The sequence below is a fragment of the Oncorhynchus clarkii genome, chromosome 7 (genome assembly GCF_045791955.1).
Source record: "Oncorhynchus clarkii lewisi isolate Uvic-CL-2024 chromosome 7, UVic_Ocla_1.0, whole genome shotgun sequence".
Classification (NCBI taxonomy): domain Eukaryota; kingdom Metazoa; phylum Chordata; class Actinopteri; order Salmoniformes; family Salmonidae; genus Oncorhynchus; species Oncorhynchus clarkii.
In genome coordinates, this window is record NC_092153.1 from 29,082,897 (window position 1) to 29,092,904 (window position 10,008).

General features: G+C 41.5%; 3 non-coding genes across 3 annotated transcripts; all 3 read right to left on the reverse strand.

Annotated features, from left to right (window-relative positions):
- Positions 1-904: 904 nt before the first annotated feature.
- trnar-ccu (transfer RNA arginine (anticodon CCU)) lies at positions 905-977 on the reverse strand. Its single transcript has one exon. It is a non-coding gene; the product is annotated as a tRNA-Arg (tRNA).
- Positions 978-4,809: 3,832 nt separating this feature from the next.
- trnar-ccu (transfer RNA arginine (anticodon CCU)) lies at positions 4,810-4,882 on the reverse strand. Its single transcript has one exon. It is a non-coding gene; the product is annotated as a tRNA-Arg (tRNA).
- Positions 4,883-8,714: 3,832 nt separating this feature from the next.
- trnar-ccu (transfer RNA arginine (anticodon CCU)) lies at positions 8,715-8,787 on the reverse strand. The gene has a single exon. It is a non-coding gene; the product is annotated as a tRNA-Arg (tRNA).
- Between the last annotated feature and the right edge of the window lie 1,221 nt (positions 8,788-10,008).

Consider the following 10,008-nt stretch of genomic DNA (forward strand, 5'->3'; position numbering starts at 1 on the left):
GCAGAAAATGTTTTCGATCCATCAACCTCTGGGTTATTGGCCCAGCACGCATCCGCTGCACAACTCTGCTTTCAGCCACTTCAGCAAAGACTAAACCTCATAATCCATGGCTTAGGAGGCCAGTGTCTTAGGCCACTGGGGATCTTTGTAATCAATATGACCAATACGAACTGATGGAAGAGGTAAAAAAAAAATGTATAATGGCACTTACACATGGAATGAAACTACGCATTTTTTTTAAATATTTGTTCGCACTTAAATGCTATAAAAAGCTGGTTAGCAGAAAATGTTTTCGATCCATCGACCTCTGGGTTATGGGCCCAGCACGCATCCGCTGCACAACTCTGCTTTCAGCCAAGACTAAACCTCACAATCCATGGCTTAGGAGGCCAGTGTCTTAGGCCACTGGGGATCTTTGTAATCAATATGACCAATACGAACTGATGAAAGAGGTAAAAAAAAAAATTATAATGGCACTTACACATGGAATGAAACTACGCATTTTTTAAAAATATTTGATTGCACTTAAATGCTATAAAACGCTGGTTAGCAGAAAATGTTTTCGATCCATCAACCTCTGGGTTATGGGCCCAGCACGCATCCGCTGCACAACTCTGCTTTCAGCCACTTCAGCAAAGACTAAACCTCTCAATCCATGGCTTAGGAGGCCAGTGTCTTAGGCCACTGGGGATCTTTGTAATCAATATGACCAATACGAACTGATGGAAGAGGTAAAATAAAAGTGTATAATGGCACTTACACATGGAATGAAATTACGCATTTTTTAAAAATATTTGTTCGCACTTAAATGCTATAAAACGCTGGTTAGCAGAAAATGTTTTCGATCCATCGACCTCTGGGTTATGGACACAGCACGCTTCTGCTGGGCCACAATGTTTCCAACCACCCCAGATGGGACTTGAACCCACAATTCCTGGCTTAGGAGGCCAGTGCCTTATCCATTAGGCCACTGGGGCAATGTCTAGCTTTCACAACCAGTACGAACTGGTTATGGGCCCAGCACGCATCTGCTGCACAACTCTGCTTTCAGCCACTTCAGCAAAGACTAAACCTCACAATCAATGGCTTAGGAGGCCAGTGTCTTAGGCCACTGGGGATCTTTGTAATCAATATGACCAATACGAACTGATGGAAGAGGTAAACATTTTTTTTATAATGGCACTTACACATGGAATGAAACTACGCATTTTTTTAAACTATTTGTTCGCACTTAAATGCTATAAAAAGCTGGTTAGCAGAAAATGTTTTCGATCCATCAACCTCTGGGTTATGGGCCCAGCACGCATCCGCTGCACAACTCTGCTTTCAGCCACTTCAGCAAAGACTAAACCTCACAATCCATGGCTTAGGAGGCCAGTGTCTTAGGCCACTGGGGATCTTTGTAATCAATATGACCAATACGAACTGATGGAAGAGGTAAAAAAAAAATGTATAATGGCACTTACACATGGAATGAAACTACGCATTTTAAAAAAATATTTGTTCGCAAAATAAAAAGCTGGTTAGCAGAAAATGTTTTCGATCCATCAACCTCTGGGTTATGGGCCCAGCACGCATCCGCTGCACAACTCTGCTTTCAGCCACTTCAGCAAAGACTAAACCTCACAATCCATAGCTTAGGAGGCCAGTGTCTTAGGCCACTGGGGATCTTTGTAATCAATATGACCAATACGAACTGATGGAAGAGGTAAAAAAATAATGTATAATGGCACTTACACATGGAATGAAACTACGCATTTTTAGAAAATATTTGTTCGCACTTAAATGCTATAAAAAGCTGGTTAGCAGAAAATGTTTTCGATCCATCAACCTCTGGGTTATTGGCCCAGCACGCATCCGCTGCACAACTCTGCTTTCAGCCACTTCAGCAAAGACTAAACCTCATAATCCATGGCTTAGGAGGCCAGTGTCTTAGGCCACTGGGGATCTTTGTAATCAATATGACCAATACGAACTGATGGAAGAGGTAAAAAAAAAATGTATAATGGCACTTACACATGGAATGAAACTACGCATTTTTTTTAAATATTTGTTCGCACTTAAATGCTATAAAAAGCTGGTTAGCAGAAAATGTTTTCGATCCATCAACCTCTGGGTTATGGGCCCAGCACGCATCCGCTGCACAACTCTGCTTTCAGCCAAGACTAAACCTCACAATCCATGGCTTAGGAGGCCAGTGTCTTAGGCCACTGGGGATCTTTGTAATCAATATGACCAATACGAACTGATGAAAGAGGTAAAAAAAAAATATATAATGGCACTTACACATGGAATGAAACTACGCATTTTTTAAAAATATTTGATTGCACTTAAATGCTATAAAACGCTGGTTAGCAGAAAATGTTTTCGATCCATCAACCTCTGGGTTATGGGCCCAGCACGCATCCGCTGCACAACTCTGCTTTCAGCCACTTCAGCAAAGACTAAACCTCTCAATCCATGGCTTAGGAGGCCAGTGTCTTAGGCCACTGGGGATCTTTGTAATCAATATGACCAATACGAACTGATGGAAGAGGTAAAATAAAAGTGTATAATGGCACTTACACATGGAATGTAACTACGCATTTAAAAAAAATATTTGTTCGCACTTAAATGCTATAAAAAGCTGGTTAGCAGAAAATGTTTTTGATCCATCAACCTCTGGGTTATTGGCCCAGCATGCATCCGCTGCACAACTCTGCTTTCAGCCACTTCAGCAAAGACTAAACCTCACAATCCATGGCTTAGGAGGCCAGTGTCTTAGGCCACTGGGGATCTTTGTAGTAAATATGACCAATACGAACTGATGGAAGAGGTAAAAAAAAAATGTATAATGGCACTTACACATGGAATGAAACTACGCATTTTTAAAAAATATTTGTTCGCACTTAAATGCTATAAAACGCTGGTTAGCAGAAAATGTTTTCGATCCATCAACCTCTGGGTTATGGGCCCAGCACGCATCCGCTGCACAACTCTGCTTTCAGCCACTTCAGCAAAGACTAAACCTCACAATCCATGGCTTAGGAGGCCAGTGTCTTAGGCCACTGGGGATCTTTGTAATCAATATGACCAATACGAACTGATGGAAGAGGTAAAAAAAAAATGTACAATGGCACTTACACATGGAATGAAACTACGCATTTAAAAAAAATATTTGTTCGCACTTAAATGCTATAAAAAGCTGGTTAGCAGAAAATGTTTTCGATCCATCAACCTCTGGGTTATGGGCCCAGCACGCATCTGCTGCACAACTCTGCTTTCAGCCACTTCAGCAAAGACTAAACCTCACAATCCATGGCTTAAGAGGCCAGTGTCTTAGGCCACTGGGGATCTTTGTAATCAATATGACCAATACGAACTGATGGAAGAGGTAAACATTTTTTTTATAATGGCACTTACACATGGAATGAAACTACGCATTTTTTAAAACTATTTGTTCGCACTTAAATGCTATAAAAAGCTGGTTAGCAGAAAATGTTTTCGATCCATCAACCTCTGGGTTATGGGCCCAGCACGCATCCGCTGCACAACTCTGCTTTCAGCCACTTCAGCAAAGACTAAACCTCACAATCCATAGCTTAGGAGGCCAGTGTCTTAGGCCACTGGGGATCTTTGTAATCAATATGACCAATACGAACTGATGGAAGAGGTAAAAAAAAAATGTATAATGGCACTTACACATGGAATGAAACTACGCATTTAAAAAAAATATTTGTTCGCACTTAAATAATATAAAAAGCTGGTTAGCAGAAAATGTTTTTGATCCATCAACCTCTGGGTTATTGGCCCAGCATGCATCCCCTGCACAACTCTGCTTTCAGCCACTTCAGCAAAGACTAAACCTCACAATCCATGGCTTAGGAGGCCAGTGTCTTAGGCCACTGGGGATCTTTGTAATCAATATGACCAATACGAACTGATGGAAGAGGTAAAAAAAAAATGTATAATGGCACTTACACATGGAATGAAACTACGCATTTAAAAAAAATATTTGTTCGCACTTAAATGCTATAAAACGCTGGTTAGCAGAAAATGTTTTCGATCCATCAACCTCTGGGTTATGGGCCCAGCACGCATCCGCTGCACAACTCTGCTTTCAGCCACTTCAGCAAAGACTAAACCTCACAATCCATGGCTTAGGAGGCCAGTGTCTTAGGCCACTGGGGATCTTTGTAATAAATATGACCAATACGAACTGATGGAAGAGGTAAAAAAAAAATGTATATTGGCACTTACACATGGAATGAAACTACGCATTTAAAAAAAATATTTGTTCGCACTTAAATGCTATAAAAAGCTGGTTAGCAGAAAATGTTTTCGATCCATCAACCTCTGGGTTATTGGCCCAGCACACATCCGCTGCACAACTCTGCTTTCAGCCACTTCAGCAAAGACTAAACCTCATAATCCATGGCTTAGGAAGCCAGTGCCTTATCCATTAGGCCAGTGGGGCACTGTCTAACTTTCACAACCAGTACGAACTGGTTATGGGCCCAGCACGCATCGCTGCACAACTCTGCTTTCAGCCACTTCAGCAAAGACTAAACCTCACAATCCATGGCTTAGGAGGCCAGTGTCTTAGGCCACTGGGGATCTTTGTAATCAATATGACCAATACGAACTGATGGAAGAGGTAAAAAAAAAATGTATAATGGCACTTACACATGGAATGAAACTACTTATTTTTTAAAACTATTTGTTCGCACTTAAATGCTATAAAACGCTGGTTAGCAGAAAATGTTTTCGATCCATCGACCTCTGGGTTATGGACACAGCACGCTTCTGCTGGGCCACAATGTTTCCAACCACCCCAGATGGGACTTGAACCCACAATTCCTGGCTTAGGAGGCCAGTGCCTTATCCATTAGGCCACTGGGGCAATGTCTAGCTTTCACAACCAGTACGAACTGGTTATGGGCCCAGCACGCATCTGCTGCACAACTCTGCTTTCAGCCACTTCAGCAAAGACTAAACCTCACAATCAATGGCTTAGGAGGCCAGTGTCTTAGGCCACTGGGGATCTTTGTAATCAATATGACCAATACGAACTGATGGAAGAGGTAAACATTTTTTTTATAATGGCACTTACACATGGAATGAAACTACGCATTTTTTTAAACTATTTGTTCGCACTTAAATGCTATAAAAAGCTGGTTAGCAGAAAATGTTTTCGATCCATCAACCTCTGGGTTATGGGCCCAGCACGCATCCGCTGCACAACTCTGCTTTCAGCCACTTCAGCAAAGACTAAACCTCACAATCCATGGCTTAGGAGGCCAGTGTCTTAGGCCACTGGGGATCTTTGTAATCAATATGACCAATACGAACTGATGGAAGAGGTAAAAAAAAAATGTATAATGGCACTTACACATGGAATGAAACTACGCATTTTAAAAAAATATTTGTTCGCAAAATAAAAAGCTGGTTAGCAGAAAATGTTTTCGATCCATCAACCTCTGGGTTATGGGCCCAGCACGCATCCGCTGCACAACTCTGCTTTCAGCCACTTCAGCAAAGACTAAACCTCACAATCCATAGCTTAGGAGGCCAGTGTCTTAGGCCACTGGGGATCTTTGTAATCAATATGACCAATACGAACTGATGGAAGAGGTAAAAAAATAATGTATAATGGCACTTACACATGGAATGAAACTACGCATTTTTAGAAAATATTTGTTCGCACTTAAATGCTATAAAAAGCTGGTTAGCAGAAAATGTTTTCGATCCATCAACCTCTGGGTTATTGGCCCAGCACGCATCCGCTGCACAACTCTGCTTTCAGCCACTTCAGCAAAGACTAAACCTCATAATCCATGGCTTAGGAGGCCAGTGTCTTAGGCCACTGGGGATCTTTGTAATCAATATGACCAATACGAACTGATGGAAGAGGTAAAAAAAAAATGTATAATGGCACTTACACATGGAATGAAACTACGCATTTTTTTTAAATATTTGTTCGCACTTAAATGCTATAAAAAGCTGGTTAGCAGAAAATGTTTTCGATCCATCAACCTCTGGGTTATGGGCCCAGCACGCATCCGCTGCACAACTCTGCTTTCAGCCAAGACTAAACCTCACAATCCATGGCTTAGGAGGCCAGTGTCTTAGGCCACTGGGGATCTTTGTAATCAATATGACCAATACGAACTGATGAAAGAGGTAAAAAAAAAATATATAATGGCACTTACACATGGAATGAAACTACGCATTTTTTAAAAATATTTGATTGCACTTAAATGCTATAAAACGCTGGTTAGCAGAAAATGTTTTCGATCCATCAACCTCTGGGTTATGGGCCCAGCACGCATCCGCTGCACAACTCTGCTTTCAGCCACTTCAGCAAAGACTAAACCTCTCAATCCATGGCTTAGGAGGCCAGTGTCTTAGGCCACTGGGGATCTTTGTAATCAATATGACCAATACGAACTGATGGAAGAGGTAAAATAAAAGTGTATAATGGCACTTACACATGGAATGTAACTACGCATTTAAAAAAAATATTTGTTCGCACTTAAATGCTATAAAAAGCTGGTTAGCAGAAAATGTTTTTGATCCATCAACCTCTGGGTTATTGGCCCAGCATGCATCCGCTGCACAACTCTGCTTTCAGCCACTTCAGCAAAGACTAAACCTCACAATCCATGGCTTAGGAGGCCAGTGTCTTAGGCCACTGGGGATCTTTGTAGTAAATATGACCAATACGAACTGATGGAAGAGGTAAAAAAAAAATGTATAATGGCACTTACACATGGAATGAAACTACGCATTTTTAAAAAATATTTGTTCGCACTTAAATGCTATAAAACGCTGGTTAGCAGAAAATGTTTTCGATCCATCAACCTCTGGGTTATGGGCCCAGCACGCATCCGCTGCACAACTCTGCTTTCAGCCACTTCAGCAAAGACTAAACCTCACAATCCATGGCTTAGGAGGCCAGTGTCTTAGGCCACTGGGGATCTTTGTAATCAATATGACCAATACGAACTGATGGAAGAGGTAAAAAAAAAATGTACAATGGCACTTACACATGGAATGAAACTACGCATTTAAAAAAAATATTTGTTCGCACTTAAATGCTATAAAAAGCTGGTTAGCAGAAAATGTTTTCGATCCATCAACCTCTGGGTTATGGGCCCAGCACGCATCTGCTGCACAACTCTGCTTTCAGCCACTTCAGCAAAGACTAAACCTCACAATCCATGGCTTAAGAGGCCAGTGTCTTAGGCCACTGGGGATCTTTGTAATCAATATGACCAATACGAACTGATGGAAGAGGTAAACATTTTTTTTATAATGGCACTTACACATGGAATGAAACTACGCATTTTTTAAAACTATTTGTTCGCACTTAAATGCTATAAAAAGCTGGTTAGCAGAAAATGTTTTCGATCCATCAACCTCTGGGTTATGGGCCCAGCACGCATCCGCTGCACAACTCTGCTTTCAGCCACTTCAGCAAAGACTAAACCTCACAATCCATAGCTTAGGAGGCCAGTGTCTTAGGCCACTGGGGATCTTTGTAATCAATATGACCAATACGAACTGATGGAAGAGGTAAAAAAAAAATGTATAATGGCACTTACACATGGAATGAAACTACGCATTTAAAAAAAATATTTGTTCGCACTTAAATAATATAAAAAGCTGGTTAGCAGAAAATGTTTTTGATCCATCAACCTCTGGGTTATTGGCCCAGCATGCATCCCCTGCACAACTCTGCTTTCAGCCACTTCAGCAAAGACTAAACCTCACAATCCATGGCTTAGGAGGCCAGTGTCTTAGGCCACTGGGGATCTTTGTAATCAATATGACCAATACGAACTGATGGAAGAGGTAAAAAAAAAATGTATAATGGCACTTACACATGGAATGAAACTACGCATTTAAAAAAAATATTTGTTCGCACTTAAATGCTATAAAACGCTGGTTAGCAGAAAATGTTTTCGATCCATCAACCTCTGGGTTATGGGCCCAGCACGCATCCGCTGCACAACTCTGCTTTCAGCCACTTCAGCAAAGACTAAACCTCACAATCCATGGCTTAGGAGGCCAGTGTCTTAGGCCACTGGGGATCTTTGTAATAAATATGACCAATACGAACTGATGGAAGAGGTAAAAAAAAAATGTATATTGGCACTTACACATGGAATGAAACTACGCATTTAAAAAAAATATTTGTTCGCACTTAAATGCTATAAAAAGCTGGTTAGCAGAAAATGTTTTCGATCCATCAACCTCTGGGTTATTGGCCCAGCACACATCCGCTGCACAACTCTGCTTTCAGCCACTTCAGCAAAGACTAAACCTCATAATCCATGGCTTAGGAAGCCAGTGCCTTATCCATTAGGCCAGTGGGGCACTGTCTAACTTTCACAACCAGTACGAACTGGTTATGGGCCCAGCACGCATCGCTGCACAACTCTGCTTTCAGCCACTTCAGCAAAGACTAAACCTCACAATCCATGGCTTAGGAGGCCAGTGTCTTAGGCCACTGGGGATCTTTGTAATCAATATGACCAATACGAACTGATGGAAGAGGTAAAAAAAAAATGTATAATGGCACTTACACATGGAATGAAACTACTTATTTTTTAAAACTATTTGTTCGCACTTAAATGCTATAAAACGCTGGTTAGCAGAAAATGTTTTCGATCCATCGACCTCTGGGTTATGGACACAGCACGCTTCTGCTGGGCCACAATGTTTCCAACCACCCCAGATGGGACTTGAACCCACAATTCCTGGCTTAGGAGGCCAGTGCCTTATCCATTAGGCCACTGGGGCAATGTCTAGCTTTCACAACCAGTACGAACTGGTTATGGGCCCAGCACGCATCTGCTGCACAACTCTGCTTTCAGCCACTTCAGCAAAGACTAAACCTCACAATCAATGGCTTAGGAGGCCAGTGTCTTAGGCCACTGGGGATCTTTGTAATCAATATGACCAATACGAACTGATGGAAGAGGTAAACATTTTTTTTATAATGGCACTTACACATGGAATGAAACTACGCATTTTTTTAAACTATTTGTTCGCACTTAAATGCTATAAAAAGCTGGTTAGCAGAAAATGTTTTCGATCCATCAACCTCTGGGTTATGGGCCCAGCACGCATCCGCTGCACAACTCTGCTTTCAGCCACTTCAGCAAAGACTAAACCTCACAATCCATGGCTTAGGAGGCCAGTGTCTTAGGCCACTGGGGATCTTTGTAATCAATATGACCAATACGAACTGATGGAAGAGGTAAAAAAAAAATGTATAATGGCACTTACACATGGAATGAAACTACGCATTTTAAAAAAATATTTGTTCGCAAAATAAAAAGCTGGTTAGCAGAAAATGTTTTCGATCCATCAACCTCTGGGTTATGGGCCCAGCACGCATCCGCTGCACAACTCTGCTTTCAGCCACTTCAGCAAAGACTAAACCTCACAATCCATAGCTTAGGAGGCCAGTGTCTTAGGCCACTGGGGATCTTTGTAATCAATATGACCAATACGAACTGATGGAAGAGGTAAAAAAATAATGTATAATGGCACTTACACATGGAATGAAACTACGCATTTTTAGAAAATATTTGTTCGCACTTAAATGCTATAAAAAGCTGGTTAGCAGAAAATGTTTTCGATCCATCAACCTCTGGGTTATTGGCCCAGCACGCATCCGCTGCACAACTCTGCTTTCAGCCACTTCAGCAAAGACTAAACCTCATAATCCATGGCTTAGGAGGCCAGTGTCTTAGGCCACTGGGGATCTTTGTAATCAATATGACCAATACGAACTGATGGAAGAGGTAAAAAAAAAATGTATAATGGCACTTACACATGGAATGAAACTACGCATTTTTTTTAAATATTTGTTCGCACTTAAATGCTATAAAAAGCTGGTTAGCAGAAAATGTTTTCGATCCATCAACCTCTGGGTTATGGGCCCAGCACGCATCCGCTGCACAACTCTGCTTTCAGCCAAGACTAAACCTCACAATCCATGGCTTAGGAGGCCAG